The sequence below is a fragment of the Rhinolophus sinicus genome, linkage group LG04 (genome assembly GCF_036562045.2).
Source record: "Rhinolophus sinicus isolate RSC01 linkage group LG04, ASM3656204v1, whole genome shotgun sequence".
Taxonomy (NCBI): domain Eukaryota; kingdom Metazoa; phylum Chordata; class Mammalia; order Chiroptera; family Rhinolophidae; genus Rhinolophus; species Rhinolophus sinicus.
Window position 1 is genome coordinate 46,837,060 of NC_133754.1, and position 19,383 is coordinate 46,856,442.

The window sequence follows — 19,383 nt, forward strand, 5'->3', positions numbered from 1 at the left end:
TCAAATGCTGATGTTCCTCCATCATTTGATTCTTATTCACTCTCATGGCTTCAACTATGAACACTAGTGTAATTGATATCTAAACCTCTATCTTTTGCTTTGATTACTATTTTGAACTCTAGATAACTAAAACAACATCTTTCAAATCACAGTCCAAATATAAATATTACAGGGTAGTTTCATGGTGTCTAGAGCTCAGGCTACTTCAGGCTCCTTTGTCTCTTGAATTTGTGTCCTCTTCTCCATTCCCGTGACCACTGCCTTAATTCAGGATTTCATCTTCTCTTATTTGGACTATTGTCATGGCCTTCTTTCTGGTGTCATTGCTTCTGGCAGCTCCCTCACTACTTCTAGAAACTGATCTGGTCTGATTGCTTCTAGAAGAGTCTAAATTAATTACCATGAGTGTCAAGGCCCTTCAAATTATTGCCTAATTTTACGATTTCATCTCCATGTTCAGCCAATCCCTCACACTTAATCACATTTTCCAAACATTTCACAAACTTTTGTTCCTTCCTGATTTTGCTGGAACTAAACTTCCCTCCTAACCTCTATTCTGCTGTTTTTCTGCCTCATCATTCTTCAAGGCCCACTTTGAATATCATCTCATTTGCTAAATGTTATCTCCTTTATGAGCTCTCCCAACTTCTTTGCACCAAGCCCAATTCAGTAAATACTTAATGAGCAGGAAGCAAGGTAAGAACTAGAGATACTAAGAGAAATAAGAGTGTTTCTACACTAAGAGGTTAAATATTTAGCTGATGAGATGCAATCTTTACTCATTATAATAAAATATTATCAATAAGATAGGTAACTACAATATGAACAGAATGATGTGGGGGCACTTAATCTTGCCTGCAGGCAAAATCAATTGTTCTGCCTCTATATGCAACAGCACTTTGTTAATGTAGCATGTTCAATAAATATGTTTATATCTGTCTTCTCCACCAAATTATGAGTTTATTGAGAACAGAAACCATGCTATCCACACCACTATTTTATTAATCACCAAAAGAAATAAAAATGGTTTCATTTTGAGACCCATTTATACAAGTATAGGGTTAAAAAAGTCAAACTTTAAATAACCATATTGAAGTGCACATTTTTAAAAACCAGTTTAAAATAATACTGAGTTATCTTTAACTGTATTATGGAGAAACAAAATTTACATATTTAGTAAATCCAAGTGAGAAACAATTACTTTTTGAGGTATTGAAAAAATGATTTACCTTACGTAGAAAAAAAATTAATTTAAAATAATGGGAATGTTAAGAAAGCTAAACCATTAAGCATAATGTTTTTTAATCTACTAAAGATTGGTTTAATTTTAATAATACTTTATTGTTACACATGAACTACAATAAAAATTGGTTATTTTAGGAGATATATATATGTGAAAGAAAAACATTTAAATATCAGAAGTATTGAGATGTTATTCTACACCAAGTTCTTCTAATCACATGTAAAATTAACACATTCCAAAACTCAAATTAAATTGTTAACTGCCTTAACATTTAGATCAGTTGATTGTGAACTTCAGTTATTGTGGTTGCTAATTTATGTATAGAGAAAACATATTCTTATTCATTTATTTGAAAAAAATCCACTTGTTTAGTTAGGATGGCACTAATTTCCTCATTTTGCAAGAAAAACAAAGTGATTCTGAGAGAGGTTTAGCAATTTTCTGCATTTCACATGGTAGGTCAGCTGAGAAATCAGAAATAGGACTTGCAGTCTATTCAATGAGATAATAAATGTTAAAAGAGCTTCGAAAACTGTAAAGAGCTATAAAAATGTAGGTTCTGTACATGCTCAATTAGAATATACTATGAGTTTAAAAACACTTCAACTAAATTGTTACAAAAGACTCCTTGTCCCATACCGTAACACTGCCATTAAGATGAGTGTTTATTGTTATTTCAAAAGGAAAAACAAGAAGCATTTCCTTGAACTGAACAAAACTATATTTTATTTTTTTAATGTGATGTCTCTATGATCTGTTCTTTATTTGTTCTGCTGCCATTTTGAATAGTTTTATTATCTCTCTACCCAGCCCCACAAATTTATAGTCACGATTCTTTACGCTCCAATTTAACATTAAACAGGGAAATATTTCAATTTTTCAGGGGACTGAAACTCGAAACCCTGCTGCATTCTGACAAAAGATTCTTAGTGGATCTTTTCTTGAAGAAAGGCCTTGACTGTAGGTTAGCTATATTTGAACATCTTAACCTCAAAACACACTTTCAACTTCCTTGTCTCCACCTGACACGTAGGCAGAGCTAAACAAACAATTTTAGATCATTTGGATACACTGGTCCATGGTAGCAGATTGAAGGAAATTATGTTTGTGAGGTTTTTTTTAATTAGTATTGCAGGCAAGGTGCTGTAAGTGCCACTAGATTTTGCTTTAAGCTTTTTAAATTAGCTACGAACAGCACAAATGTGTGCACCTGTATTGATATGATAACACTGATATCCTTAGGAAACACTCACATGATCAAAAACAGTTGTGCTGTAAACCGTGTTTGAGGGGGCCATGCTTGAGGTTAAAAGCCACGAAGGATGCTTTACCCAGACACCATATTCATGCCTATTTGTTCTATGGGCTTGAATTTTTTGTAACAAGCCAAAATCTCATAGTGGACTCAATTCAACATTAGAAAGTTGCTAGCATATTCACAGTAACTCCAACCTAAGTATTCTCCTATAGGCTAAATTTGTTCATGTAGTTTCAGATTCCAGACCCACCACTTGAGTTCTTCACTGTTTAACACTGAAGAATATTTCCTATTTACTACTCCTGAAAAAAAAAGGAATTGCACCAATTGATGGACTTCTCAATTGACATTTTTGTATATTGCCAATTTAACCTCATGTTTTACTTACAGAGTGTAAACAGATCCATTGGACTTTAGTTTATAAAATGGCAGAAACAGGCCATTGATAGCAAAAGCTAAACTTGTTTTCAGCAAAAGCTACCCACTCCTCACTGAACCATCCGCAGCACCACACTGACAATGGTCCGAAACCACAGTCTCCCCAGACTTCCCCGTTCGTTTCCTCTATCGTTGACCATCATGAGCATGCAGCAGAGTGCAAAATCCTCTGTCTGTGAGAAATGCCAGAAGACGTGAGAAATTCCGTGCATGTGGGTGAGTCCAAAGTCCTTTACTTAGTTACAGAATCTATGTGGCCTAAACTCTTCAGTCTGATCTGTTTTCCTAACTGGAATCCAAAGCTAGCCCAGCCCCAAGTAAAAGTTTTCCTTTAAAAGTTCACTGAATTCCAACACTCATACTCTTTTCTCTTGGTTCCATACTCAGGATTCTTCACACCACTAGCTGCCTCCATTCTGGAAACGCGGTTTTCCAGGATTTAATTATTAAATAAGGCCAATCCCTTACTTCACCATCATTTTAGTCACAGAGGCCAGACAGGAACCGTTCTGTTGAGTCATAACCCTTTTGAGAATCTCAAAGTTGAGTTCCTCCAACCAGGGAACTTCACACATACACCCAAGTATACGGACATTTTAGCATTTCATGGATTGCCAGAGGGCCTTCCATGGACCACAGGTGGAGGAATCTCTGGAGATGGTAAGATCCCTAAGTAAATATCTAAAGACAAAACCCCCAGATTCAAATTCCAATTTTTTTTTCCCTTGCTAACTATAAGATTCAAGCAAGCCAATTAAAATTATTTGAGCTGCTGTTTTCTCATTTACAAAATGGTGATAATAATTCCTGCTATAACCACCTCTCTGGGTTCTATTAATAAAAATGTTTATATACATCAAAATTTTGTAATTACATATCCCTGTATAGGTTAAAGTATGTCTTTTAATTAGAAACCTTGGCGTTATCTTTGAGTCTTTGTTTCCATTGTTCTCCTAAAATGTTAGATGTTCCTTGAATGCATCTCTCATTGACTCATGAACCTTGGTCAGGTCCTTACGCTTAAACCTCAATTTCTGCTTCTCAGCTGTTATACATGTACACTGTTGTGTATGACTAAATAAACATACACACACACATATAATGTCTACATCTATGTTTGTGTACATAAACATACAAAATTTTATACATGAATATAATATATATTCATTTATCTCTGTGACTTGGCTATGTTTCTATGAGATAACCATGTTTCCAACGATAATGTATTGTTTGATCTAAATGATGTTCTGTCTCGTAATATTTGCCTACTGGCACAAAGTAAGGCGAGACAGAAAATTTAGAGCATATATAGAATATTTGCTAATGGGCAGAGGGGAGGGAATGGGAATGAACAGCCAATGAAGAGGCTTTTGTCGTGAAATTTTCATCTCATCCAACAGAACAAAAATTTTGAAACAGAGATATTAAGAAAGTGCTAAATAGAATACAATAGTATCCTGTTGCCTTTACAGGGGTTTACAGACTAGACTCTGGTAAAAGGTGATTCACACCCAAACTTCCCTCCCTTGGTACCATGGGAAACACTGGGACTCCCAGCTTAGAGCCCAGTTCTGAAAAATTGTGAACATTCAAGAGTAAAATATGAGCAATTAAACAACTAAAAGGCACAATATATTAATACATGTCATACTGGTGTTAGAGATTACGTATTTCTGAAAATCATGATATTTGTAAGTATAGCATGTTCTTTAATTAATGATCTAAGCATCAACAATATAGAATCACATTAAAAAATGTTGAGGCATGGCGGCCAGACATAATCCAATCTGTGATACACATGTGATCCATGTTTGGATGTAGTGAACATTTGGGTTCATCGGTGTTGCCAGTAGTAATAAGGCTCATTCGTGGCTTTCTGCCCCGCGCGGCAGGATTCTGCTTTTTATAAGTCCTATGCTCCTTCCACCCAAACTACACAGTAGCGACTGAAAACACCTTGCCAAGAAGCAAGCAGTTACTTCTGTGTTCCGTCTCATTCCCTGTAATAAACTGCTCATCAAAACATCCTCAGCTTGTTCTTTCTCAAAACTTCACACTGTGATTTAAAATGCAAAATAATCTCAAATAGGTAATACCTTAAAGCAGAAAAATACACATTTGTTGGAAAATAAATTGCAAAAACTCTTTTCTGAACTAGCACAGTATTATCACTTTTTAGTACAGACCTTAACACCAAATTCGCTTAGAACTACTAAATTAAATAATACGACTTATTCAAGTAAAATTTCCTAACATACTATTGTGTGACAATCATACTATTGTGTGAAATGGACTTCTTCATAATTCAGCTAATTTAAAAATTCACTGTGATAAGTAGGAAGAATCCCAGAGTTGAGGGGTAAACATAATGAAAGGAAGTAATCCAAAAAGGTCTATTGTCATCTACTGCATATAACAGATCACCCCCAAAACTTAGCAACTTAAAACAACAGTAAACATTTGTGATCTCACATAGTTTCTGTGGGTTAATAATTATATGGGAGCATCTTTGCTGAGTGGTTCTAGCTCAGGGTCTCTCATGGGGTTGCTATCAAGATGTCAGTCTGGGCTCAGTCATCTGAAGGCTGATGGATTGACACATCCATTTTCAAGATAGCCCACTCTCATGGATGGTCAGTTGGTTCTAGGTATTAGCAGGAAGTCTCAGTTCCTGACCATATGGGAGGTCCATACAGCTTCTTTAATGTCCTCACCTTACAGCAATTGACTTTCCCCAGAGCAAGTGATCAGAGAGATAGAAAGAAGGAAACTACTGCTTTTCATGAGTCTCAAAAGTCATGCTTTGTCATTTCTGCAATCATACCTCTTACACAGGTCAACCCTATTCACTGAGGGAGGAAACTACACAAGGGCATGGATACTAGGAGGCAGGGTCATCTTGGAAGCTGGTGAACACAGATCCACACATGAACTCTAAACCACCAAATTCTCAGTGCGTGTGGAAGGATAGAGGTAGAGAGCATAAAAAGGCTCCCTGGACTGAGAGAGACCAAGTTTCCAGAACTAAGTCTATCAATTACAGTGTGTGATTGGGGAACCTAATCTAACTTCTTTGAACTTCAGTCTTCTCATTTTTAAAACAAGGTTACAATATTGTGGCAGACCCAATAAAGTTCACCACTGTCCATTTTTACATTTCCCATCCTCCTTACAGTGAGGTGGGACCATGTGACTAGCTCCAGCCAATGGGGCTATAAAAAAGAAAGTAATGTCTATAACTTCAAGACTGAGGCTTTAAAAACCAATGAACGAGTTTCTTCTCAATTTGTCCCTGGCACAATAAGAAAGGAGCCCCTTGCTCAGGAACGTGTAACGGCAGGGTGGTGGTGGTGCTTCCCTCAGCCTGCACTGCCAAATACCGTAACAAGGAGGAATTGCCTTGGAAAGTCACCTAGCACCATAATAAATTTGGTGTAAGCAAAAAATAAACCTTTATGTTATTAGGCCATTGATATTTAGAGACTGTTTGATACTGTGGTATAATCTATACAATTCTTATTTGCATACCTAAAAGAATGAAATTGATTTTGAAAATTAAATGAGAAAATACTGTTAAGCTTCTAACACAGTATCTAACACATGATAGGTGTTTTAACATGTCAGTTTTTCAACACCTTCTCAACTCTGAGTCTGTTTCCTTATTAGCAAAAAAGGGAAGGGGGGGATATTTATCTCACAGAATTGCTTTAAAAATTAAAAGAAACAAAACACATGAAAAATTTTACCACTCACAAATGAGGTAATAAACATTAGTGTGTTTTTTTTTCTTCTTTCCTCTGACTTGTGACCAGATGTGATTCAGAAGGTCTTTTTCCTCCCATCAAAACATCTCTTCCTCTACCTTCAAAGCCTCAGAGTCCCTGGGAAGCTAACATACCGAGCTTATTTCATAGCTCCAGCAAAAACATTATGTTTTCTATTCGAGACATAAAGTAATGACATAAATAATAGTTTAAAAGATTGACCAATCCTGACGTTAATTCAATGACTTCATTTCAGCATTACTCTAACTTAGTTATTATTTCCTTACATGTAAAGCAAATGCAATTCACTTTTTAAGTGTTCATATTAAAGGCCCATAAATGCGACCTTTTGGGACTTTTGTCCCACCAAGGGAATTATGTAAGAAGTGATTTGACCTCTGTCATCTCAAAACACAATAACATAAAAAACTGAAGTATAAGTGGATCCTCTGGACCTAAATGAATATAAGTCAGAGAAAATAAGGAGAATTATTTTAAGAGAATTCAGCCATTTGTGTTATGCGGGTTTGTTGAGCTTTAACGCTTTCTTAATTGGTGGCTGCTTTTAGGCCAACTATGGTGTTGGTTATGGCTTACTCTCTAATAAAGAGAATTCAGCCATATGTGAATTATTTTAAGAGAATTCAGCCATTATGCCATTTCACAGGATTTGTTCCAGAGAGATTTTATCAAGAATATATTGTGAGCGCTCCATCAACAGACTACAACTCATCTATTTCCTCATTGAAAAGCTAGTCATGTGTGTCTTTGTGATATAAGCCATGTGATCGCCGGCCCATCTGTTATGTGCCCAGGTCACACAGCCTAACACTGGAGTGCTGGTGTCATTGGAATGTGGCTTTTCAGGCACATAAAGACTCCAGACACTTAGGTGCTCTCTGTAACTGTCCTTCACTGAGAGGGTCCCGGCAACATGCCCATTGCAGCACAGAAAAAGTAGAACAGCATGCCTTCTGCTACTCTGTCTCTACTCAGCAGAACTGAGGAAATACATTGCCCAGATCCATTCTGCTTTCCCCCATTGCAGCCAAAGTACAGGCAAATGAGAGATGCACCATTGAGAATGCAGGTGCTCTGTCTCAAACTAATCTGTATCTGACAGACCAGCTTTGCTCTTCTGTGTGTTCCCTGTGCTGCAGAATCAATGTGTGAGTGGTGCTGAGTCATGGTGACACAGTATCTTGCTGAAGACATTAACAAATGAGATGTTACAAGGTCACACTCTCTCCCTACTTTGAGGCCATGTAACTCTTTACCTATTCAAGGTTAAGCATTGTTGCCTGTGAGTCTGGGTGTTTGAGGACCTCACACAAGACCTCCTCAACTAGCATGCTTACCTAATGCACCTATGTAACACTAAACTTACAATTCAATAGCATTAGATGTCATCTAAGTAAAAAAAGAAAGAAATTATACAGAAAAATTAAGTATGAGAATATATATATAATAATATTTAAATAATACATTAATTGTTTTGTGTATAAAGTAATGAACTTCTTGGAACATGAAAGCTCTTCTCTTAGCATCACTGCTTGTTGCTTTTTTGTCTCAGGATTTATGATTAAGCACGAATTCAAAGTGCATGATTTGGTCTGTCTCAGACTTCCCTAGGAGAATTCTTTAACTGTAAGATGGGAAGAACAATTCTATTAACCCATCAAAAATTTAAAAGGATTATACACAATTGCATTTTAAAGTAAATGGTAACAATTACTAGGTAGAAGACATTATTTGATACAAAGATTAATTTTAATGAGATCATTATGTTATCAGATACTTGGATTATTTTATTTATCGGAATGGGATGAAGAACCAATTTTCCACTATGCATCCTAGGTTATTCCTATAATACCCAATAGATTTATCAAAATAATAATAACATACAAATACGCCCCATGTTATATCTATCGTGTTTCTTGTTTAAATGCAACTAGAATTTGTTAAGCATTGTTTAGTGTGGGAACCAAACAGGAGTGTTAGGAGAGTGTTCCTGCCTCTAATGACCTTGCGGCCTGGGGAAATAACACACAAACACACATACACATGACTTCTCCCCATCTTTTATCCTCAAAATTTCTGCCCCTACACCAAAAAAATTAAAAAATTAAATAAAAAAATAAAATGCCAGAAAAATTGCCCAAATGCTAATAATTCTTGAAAGCTTTCCACTCAGGATTTCTCAACTCCGACTAAAACTACTCAATTCCTATGCCATCGTGTCATCACCCATAAATTACTGCAACAACCGGCGACGTGTCTTTCCATATTGCAGGTATAGTCCTAGAATAAGCAATTAGGTGTCACTGACTTAAAACTATGGGTAATTCCTTGTTGACTAAACAATAAGATCAAAATTCATAACTTGATATGAAATGCTCTTCATCAGCTCACCTTGCCTGTCTTCAAAACTTCACACATGCTACCGTTTCGAGAGTACTTCCATCCCCTGCCATCTTTTTACAATTAATAAGTTATGACAGCTTCTTTCATAGGCTGGGTTGTTGCTGGATTTTTCAATTCATTCATTCTCTCTCTCTCTCTCTCTCTCTCTCTCTCTCCCTCAGCATTAACTCTCTTTTTGCCCAAGAAACTTTATTGATTGTTGAAAATCCAATTTCAATGTTACCTATTTAGTGTAGCCTTCATCAAGAGACTTTTATGACTCTAGAGGCAATTCATTTCATTGTTATAACACTTGTCATATTGCATTATAATGTCCATAATAGCTCTCTCTTTCCAGAGCTATACTGTGAGTTCCACATGGGCAGTGATTCTGCTTTATTCATTTTTACAGCCCCAGCAGTAAGCACAATTCCTACACATAGAAGATGCTTAGCCATGTTGAATGATGAATGAACACCAAAGTAAGTGCTTCGAAAGTTCTCAGAAGGGAGAATTCAATATGTTCTGGAGTGATCAAGAATTGCTGCATTAAAATATATGTAATAGTCCTCTCCCTCTCCCCTCCCCTCCTCATCCCTTTCCTTTCCCCTCCCTCCCTCAACCCCCCCTCCTTTCCTCCTTCTCCATTCCTCTGCCTCTGCCTCTGCCTCTGTGCCTCTCTCACTGTGCCTCTCTCTGCCATGTGAAGATACAGAAAGAGGGCAGCTGTGTACAAGCCAGGAAGCAGGCCCTTGCCAAACACCAGATTCACTCACTGGCTCCTTGATCTAGAACTTCCCAGTCCCAGAACTGTGAGAAATCAGTGTTTGTTTAAACATTTATATATATATACAAATATATATGTGTGTGTGTGTGTGTGTGTGTGTGTGTGTGTATGTACATATTTTAAATACACTAATAAAGTAAGGAATATTCTAAAGCATGAATAATCATTCTTCAACCCTTTTTAACTTCAGACTTTCTCTAGAAGGAATACACTTATACTATCATACATGCTCTTCAATATGCAGTAAGTATGTAGTTGCAAGAGGCTTAGGTTCAAAGTCATTTAAATTCTTGGGATTAGAGAAGTAGGAAGACATTCTTCTATCTACATCATCATTGTCTAATTTACTAGTAATCTGTAACAATTATATGTATAGTATTTCAACAATTGAAGCCATTTTAATGCTATAATTTAATCTTTTCACTTATTTAAGCAGCATTTCTCTCTGCTTCATTCAGAAACACTACCAGAAATACTACTTTAGGATAAACGCTGCCTAAAAACTAACTCCAAACATTCTTACACAGCATGTAGGTAGGATTGCCAAATTTAGGGGGAAAAAAGAAACCTATAAGATGTCCAGTTGAATTTGAATTTCAGGTAAATAATGAATAAATTTTTTAGTATAAATATATCTGATGCAATAGTTGAGGCATACTTACACTAAAAAACAGTTATTTACCTGAAATTCAAATTTACATGGGTGTTCTTTATTTTATCTGACAACTCTACGGGTAGTAAACAAGAAGCTGAGAAATAAATCGATGCTAGGTGGGTCTTAGCTGACCAAAGAGTACCACCTAAAAAGACTAGCTTTCCTGATACCCAGAGGAAACCTAAGAACCTCAACCATCCCACATGCTCTATGGACTTACGGAGAAGACCCATCCTCACCCATGAGCTGAAGCATTAGGGATTTCAGTAGGAAACTTAGGTTGGTGAAAGCACAATCCAAGATCATTTCTGAGTGTAGTTATTTATAAAGAAGAATAAAGATGATGGTCTCTACAGAACTAGACTCTGGATGTTGTCCTGCTACTGGGTTAAAAGATCTTATTTTACAACTATTGTCATCTGCTCAGTAATACTGATGACATACAAAAGGCCAACAGTTATACGAAAAGGTGTGCAGCATCACTAATCATAACTGAAACACAAATCAAGCCATAATGAAATATCACCTCACACTTGTTAGAATGGCTATTATTAAAAAAAAACACAGTAAGCATTGGCCATATGGAGAAAAGGGAACCTTGGTAACATGGTTGGTGAGGATGCAAATTGATATGACTCTTACGGAAAACAGTATGGGGGTTCCTCAAAAAATTAAAAATAGAATTGCCATATGATCCAGCAATACCTCTGAGAATTTGGACAGACCTGGAAGACATTATGTTAAATGAAATAAGCCAGACACAGAAAGACAAATACTATATGATATCACTTATATGTGATATCTAAAATAGTCAAACTCACAGAAGCAGAGAAGAGAATGGTGATAGCCAGGTCATGGGGGGAGAAGAATGAGGAGGTGATGGTCAAAGGGTACAAAGTTTCAAAATGCAAGATGAGTTAAGTTCGGAGATCTATTATACAGTATAGTGCCTGTAGCTAACAGTACCCTATTATGTACTTAAAATTTTCTGAGAGTAGATTTTATATTAAGTGTTCTTACCAATCATCATCATCATCATCATCATCATCATCATCATCACCATGGCGAGAGGAAACTGGGAAGTGATGGATATGTCTGTGGCCTTAATGGTGATAATAACAGGTATACATTTATCACCAAGCTCATTCAGTCGTATACATGAAATATATACAGCTTTTTATATATCAATCACACCTCACAAAGTGGTATAAAAAATTTAAGTTAATGGACAATTTCTATAATCCAGGGACTATTGTGAGGCTTTATATGCATTATTACTATTAATCCGCACAACATCCCTACAAGATATGTGCCATTATCTCTACAAATAGAGAGACTGAGGCTGAGATAAAATAATAATTTGCCGTAGGCCACACATTGAGGAGGGATGGAGATGAACTCAAATCCAGATTTGTCTGACTCAACTACTTAAGTATCTAATAATGATATTATATACTGACTTTTGATGCCCAGATTCTCGTAGAGGTGCTCAAATGAGTTGATATATAGGTAAATGGTCTCAGGATAGATACATTCCTAAGAATACAAGTGTGTGTGTGTGTGTGTGTGTGTGTGTGTGTGTGTGTGTGTCTATGTGGTCACATACAGCTTTCTCTAAAAATTTTTCTCTAAAATCAAGGAGAGTTACAAAACCAAATCTTTCCCATCCCCCATTCAGTATACTTGAAGTTTCCTGTTTGGTGCATTACCATCCTAAGAAGCTAGCACAATTCCAAAAGGCCCTACCCAACTTTCAATTATAAACCTGTATACTAAATCAGCAAGGTACAGGCAGGTAAATACAAAAATAATTTGCTCATCACTTCACTGTTTCCCCAAGTACAAAAATAAAATAAAATAAAATGATCACAATACCCTAAAACAGAGCAGAACATTTATTTGAGTCACACCAAGTAACTTGATTACTGTTAAAGTAAAATTTGAAAAGGATTGAAATGATCAGCTTTTTGAAAGTCAGTCAAAAGTGCTACAATACCACTTCAAAGAAGATAATTCAAATGTAGATGTCACTCTCCCTTTAGTGTTGTTTAGCAACAGTTGAGTATTAAATTGGTGAGCTGGATTTATGTTATATAATTTAACTAGTATATAATTTAAACACTCTTATAGAAGACTTAAGTTTGATAGTGAGGTACTCATCCCCAGAGGAGGGCATCAGGCTGGAAAAATGTTTGGTAGGCATTTTATTGAATAATTGCTCTGAACCTTGACTACACATTGGAATCACCTTTAGCTCTAAAAAAATACTGAGGTCTAGGTGCCACCCATGGAGATTCTTACAGAATCAGACTGAGGTGAGGCTTGAGCACTAGGATTTATGAAGTTCCTCAGGTCGTTCAAATAGGTGGCCAAGGTTGACAACCACTGCTACAGAAGGAACTCAATCACTGGATGGAAAGTCGGGATGGATGACACTTCAGGACCCTTCCAACCCTAAGAGTCTAAGTTTGATATGACTAATATATGCCACTGCCATGACCCATGCTATAACATGGTTGTAGACTAGACCTGAAGGTTCTTTGGATGTACAAATTAGGGAAAAAATGATGCAGTAATATTGTTGTTTGGGTGTAGTTTCAGAATGCAAAGAGGATGCTACTATTATTTACACATCCTCCTTATAGTATCAAATCTTTCCAGGTTCTGATTATACACGTATATCGAAGAGATATTAAAACTAAAGAATTCAATCAATTCAACTATTAAATATCTCCTGAGCATCTACTATCTGCAAGCCTCTCCTCTAGGTATGGAACATTCAATAAGGAGTTAGCCAGAGTCTTGGATCTTACTGGAACTTACGATTTAATAGGCACAAATGGCTGCATTACAAAAGTAAGGTCAGTATGTTTGAAGCCTAAATGCATGGTGGTGGTTCACTTAAGAAATTACATCCAATTGTGAAGAAGGAGTAAAGCAGGCAGAAGTATTTTTTGTCAGCACAAAAGTCCATACCTTATATATTTTATTGAAGGAGAATAAGTATCAAAGTAAAATTTATAAGTTGTAGATCAGACTTTATGTATATCTATAAGTAGATGTGTCAGACTCTTTCAACTCACTGAACATTTACTGAGAAGAATTTTGTCATGCAATACCAGATCAATCCCTTTTAGAGATTTTTTTCAATCAAGGGCTAACATGAAATTTTCTAAAGTGATTCAAGATACATTGGTAGCTTATGCAAATTTTAAGTTCTCAATAAGTTGAAACAATTTCATAAAAAGACAAGCTTGGTAATGAATTATGCTGATTCCACAGTATAAAGAATACTTGAAATATGAGAGAATGTCAATTAACAGACATTTACTAAATTTTATTTCAGAAAACTAAACACAAACCAAGTTTAGAAAGGCAGAGAGAGCAACGTATCAGAGCCAGAATTAAAGGAAGACTTTGACTAAATAAATCCTAACATCATTTCAGCTGACTGTACCCAAATGGAACTCAAAACTCAGAGACTGATAGGAAAGGTCACTTACTCTGATAAAAAGTAATACCTCTGCTGTCATAATTTCATTGTCACAAATTAAATCCACACCCATATGTGGTCTTAGTTAATCTTCACTACTAGATTCAGGATCAATCTAAGGGCAGGTGCTCAGTGGGAGTCAGGAGTATATTGTGTTCCTTGTCACCAAATTCCAGAATAGTGTACATAGCACACCTATCATCAAATCAAAACCAGTAGACAGTGATACAAATAATAAAATATGTTAACTGAAGGTATAAGAATTTGGAGTGCACTAATGATAGGAAAGTCAGCCCTTTGATACAAATTATAATTTTTTAATGATAATGATGTAGAAGACTAAGCAAGGTTTTATCAATTTTAAAAAGTCAAATTAAATCTATAATACAAAACCTGCCCCTAAGTGAAGTCAATTAAACACTTGAAGCTCAGAACATAAGGCTGCTTATATGGGAGCTACATTTTGAAATATAAACTTCAGATTCTATTTTAGGGCTGTGTCCTCTAAATTCCAGTAATGAAAAACATTCACCTGATTTTCTTTCCATAGAAGGTAATCAATTCTTAGTTTAAGAAAACCCAACCTCAATTCAGCAAGTAAAATAACAATACAAGTCCTCTGCTTTTTCTTTCAATGCTTCTCCTTAAAAAGATCAACAACAGATTAAAAACAATACACATAAAATCAAAAATCATAACCAAAGGAATAGCGTATCCTAATATATCTTCTTTCTTTAAATATATCTTCTTTCTTTATTGAGTTCAAACTTGACCAAAATGAAATAAAAAATCTATTAATTCTGAAGCTGTAGTATCTAGAATCCATTTCACACATTGATATTCAGATTTTAAGGAATAAGTCAGTGGATTCTGTTGTGAATAAAAATGCCTGACTGCCTTACTATTTCATTAAATATTGGAGTCTGTATGAACCGTCTTCTTTCACACTTTTTCTCCTCTGTACCCTCATTCACTCCTAAGATTTTAGTTATTATCCACACACTGATGATGCGTGGTGTTATGTAGCCCACCCCTCTCTTCTGAGTAGTAGATACAACCGCCTTGTAATGCTCTTAAAAATATATTTTCCTAACAGTATGGAGGTATCTCAAAAATCTGAAAATAGAACTACCTTATGATCCAGCAATTCCACTCCTAGGTATCTATCTGGAGAAATCCAAAACTCTAATTCAAAAAAATTTATGCACCCTTATGTTTATTGCAGCACTATACACAATAGCTAAGACATGGAAACAACCAAAATGCCCATCGGTAGATGACTGGATTAAGAAACTGTGGTACATTTATACAATGGAGTATTACGCAGCCATAAAGAAGAAAGAAATCTTACCATTTGCAACAACATGGATGGACCTAGAGAACATTGTGTTAAGTGAAACAAGTCAGACAGAGAAAGACAAATACCATATGATCTCACTTATACGTGGAATCTAAAGAAAAGATTAAATGAATGAACTAACCAGAAACAGTCTCAGAGACATAGAGGAAAAACTGAGGGTTGCTAGATGGGAGGGGGGGTGGGGATAAGTGGGAAAGTGGGGGGATTAGAAAGCACAGTCAGTAACCACAAGATTGCCATGGAAATACGAAAGTTAATTTGGGGAATGTAATCAATAATATTGTAAAGATTTTGTAGGGTATCCGATGGACACTTGTCCCATTAGGGAGACCACCTCAGGGATGATGTAGATGCCTGATCACTGCACTGTACACCTGAAGCTGAAGCTGAACAATAATGAATGTCAACTACAAGTTTATATACATACATATATATATGTGTGTGTGTGTGTGTGTGTGTGTGTGTGTGTGTGTGTGTGTGTATATATATATATATATGGTCACAAGAAGCGGAGTACAGCATTAGGAATAGAGAGTGGCAATGTAATGGCTGTGTGCGATGTCAGAGGGATAGTGGATGGGGGAGGGGGGTTGACACTGTGTAAGGGATATAAATGATAAATGTCTATTACATTGTTTTGTACACCTGAAACTAATAAATAAATAAATAAACAAATAAACAAACAAATAAATAAAAAGATACATTTTCCTCACCCACAGCCTGTCCTGGAAAGAAATTCCACTAGGTTATAATTCTAACTAAATAAAGTAACTAAATATCAAAGTATGAAGTAACTTTAAATGAAACTTCATTGTTCCTGGCATCACATTAAATATTCAATAGGAAATCAATTATATAATTAATTGACTGACATTTTAATCAGGTCATCTTCATTTGCTATGCTATCTAAACTGTATTTTCTCAGAACATTTAAATTTTGATTTTTCCAATGGTATTCCCAAGAAAAAGAGAAGTAAGTCTGCTATTCACTGTCACTTCCAGGTAATAAGTAGCCATCATAAGCCCAGTGGTGCCAGGTGAGCGAAGCTGCCCAGTCACCTGAATCCTGGAGTAGGAAATGTGTTCACTGGTTCCATCCCCTCTCCCTAGCTAGGATTCTCATTTATGAGGCAAAATATTTCCTAAAAGTCCCTTGGAAAAAGGCAAATTCAAGTTAGACTTTAAATATCTAGGTTTTGGGTTTTTTTCCTAAAGAAAATAAATGAATGAGTGAGCTTAAAGTAGTCAGGTAGGAACAAAGAAAAGGGCTACAATTTTCGTGATTAACACAAAATTGACAGAATAGGCTATTTATAGTGTTTAGGGTGTATGCAGCATTGACAATAGCAAAACTAAAACTTAAATACACAATGAGGGTGGGGGTGGGGGGGAGGTAGTGAAAAGTAATAAAAAACCCAGTAGCAACATAAAGAGTTCAAATCTGCAAATGAGATTTTTAAATCTTAAGAAGTAAAAGACAGTGGGGCAGCAACTCTCTTAGGTAGCAGAACAGTGATGGGAGACGGTTGCTTAAAAATGTGCTTCATATATTTATAACTAAGGCAAAAAACACCAGAGTATGGGAACAACCCATAAAATTTACCTCAAAGTTTTAAGGTAACTATTATTAGATATAAGCAATTAAGTGAGATAATAAATGTGAAATACAATATACATATTAGAGAAGCTATAAAATATTTTAAATACTCATTTTGGTATATACAGATGACTAAGATTCAACTCTACATGACATACAGGAAAAGGTATTTCATAATATTCTAGCAGAGATATTTGACAATGTTCTTTAACTCAACAACAATATTAGGACTTCAAAACTGTCTGTTTGAAGCCAGTCCTACTCTGGACAACACAGAATGTTCCAGGCTTCTTTAGGCCCTGAAGGCTTACGAGAGCTGGTGAGGCCCATAAAGCACAAAAGGAGGGTTAGTGAGAACAGGGCTTCTACTAGGCCTTCCTTCAAGCTTTATTTGGATAATTTTTCAAAATTTATTTATGTAGATTTTAGCAATAGGTAAAAGCTTTAAAATTTTATATTAATTAATAAAGAATAATAATTATATCAGAGGTCACCCACTGGAATACGTATCTGAAAGGAAATGAGGAGGAAGAAACATAAACAAATGTCTATGTGCTAGGTATTGTGTTAGGAACTCTATTTATATACTCTCTTTCAGTCAATACAAATATTTAAAGGAGGTATTCTCCCTCTACTACCAAAAACAAAGCAAGCTGAAAACAAAAACAACTCCGAGGTGCAGGAAATTTGCAGCTAGGATTCCAATCTTTATCTAATTTCAAAATTCACATACTTATACTACCGTCCCTATCAGTTATATATATATATATATATATATATATATATATATATATATATATATATATATATATATATAGCTATCTAACAATGATTGTCAGTGAAAGACAATAACACAGAGGAACTGACTGGCCTTTAGACAGCGTTACACAAATCTAGCCCATATAAATCAATAGGATTGGGAATATCTTGACTAGCACAAGCCAAAAGGAGATAAAAATCATCTGGTTTGAACTTGTACCAGGAGATTCTTCTATAATATGGAGGAAGACATAAAAAAAAATCAAGATTCTTTTATGCTTCCTTTATTAAAGGGAAATACCCAGGAAAATCAAAATCCAAATTTTTAAATATTTCATTCTTAACATAATAACATCATTAAAAACCACTATTAAAGGGGTTATTTTTAATTAGAGCTCTACTCTCAAGTTTGGGTTGGTGATATCTAAATTAAGAGCATTAACAAAGGTTTTAGACAAAGAGAGAATCTTAAAAGCAGCAGTAGAAAAGTAGTTACTTACCTGCAAGGGAGCTCCCATAAGTCAGCTGATTTCTTAAGAGAAACTTTGTAGGCCAGAAGGGATTGACACAAATATTCAAAGTAATGAAAAGCAAGGACCTACAACCAAGATTACTCTACCCAGCAAGGCTATCATATAGAATTGAAGGACCGGTAAAAAGCTTCCCAGACAAGAAAAAACTAAAGAGTTCATCACCACCAAAATAGTACCTATCACAAGAAATGTTAAAGGGACTTCTTTAAAAAGAAAAAGAAGAAGAAAAAAAAATCAAAATATGAATAATAAAATGGCAATAACTACGTATCTATCAACAATTATTTTAAATGTAAATGGATTAAATGCTCCAATCAAGAGACATAGAGTGGCTGAATGGATAAGAAAACAACACCCTTGCATATGCTGCCTACAAGAGACTTGCTTCAGATTGAAAGACATACACAGACTGAGAGTAAAGAGATGGGAAAAGATATTTCATGAAAACGGAAACAAAAACAAAAAGCTGGGTAGCAATACTTATACTAGACAAAATAGACTTTAAAACAAAGGCCCTAACAGGAGACAAAGAAAGACACAGTACACCCACTTCTGGGTATTTATCTGAAGAAACACAAAACACTACTTTAAAGGGACATGTGCATCTATATGTTCATTACAGTATTATCTAAAATAGCTAAGATATGGAGGCAACCTGGGTGTCCATCAATGGATGAATGGAATAAGAAGTGGTAAATACCAGGGGTGACAGAAAAATGCATACACATGACGTGTATTCATCTTTTGTCATTGGTATATATTGAGTATTACAATTTTAATACCATTTTTTCCTTTCTTAAAATTTGTATACTTTTTTGGGAGGCACCCTCTGTATATAAAATGGAATATTACTCAGCCATAAAAAAGAATGAAATCTTGCCATCTGCAATAACATGTACGGACCTAGAGGGTGTTGTGGTGAGTGGAGAAAATCAGATAGAGAAAGACAAGCACCATATGATTTCACTTACATGTGAACAAAAGAACAAAATAAACAAACACAGAAACAAACTCAAAGATACAAAGAACATTTTGATGGTTGCCATATGGGAGGGGTCTTGGGGTAATGGGTGTAAAAGGGAAGGGATTAAGA

General features: G+C 35.5%; 1 protein-coding gene across 4 annotated transcripts in view; it reads right to left on the reverse strand.

Annotated features, from left to right (window-relative positions):
* Window positions 1–19,383, reverse strand: part of FGF14 (fibroblast growth factor 14) — a 621,394-nt gene that overhangs the window by 577,211 nt on the left and 24,800 nt on the right. The window lies entirely within an intron of this gene.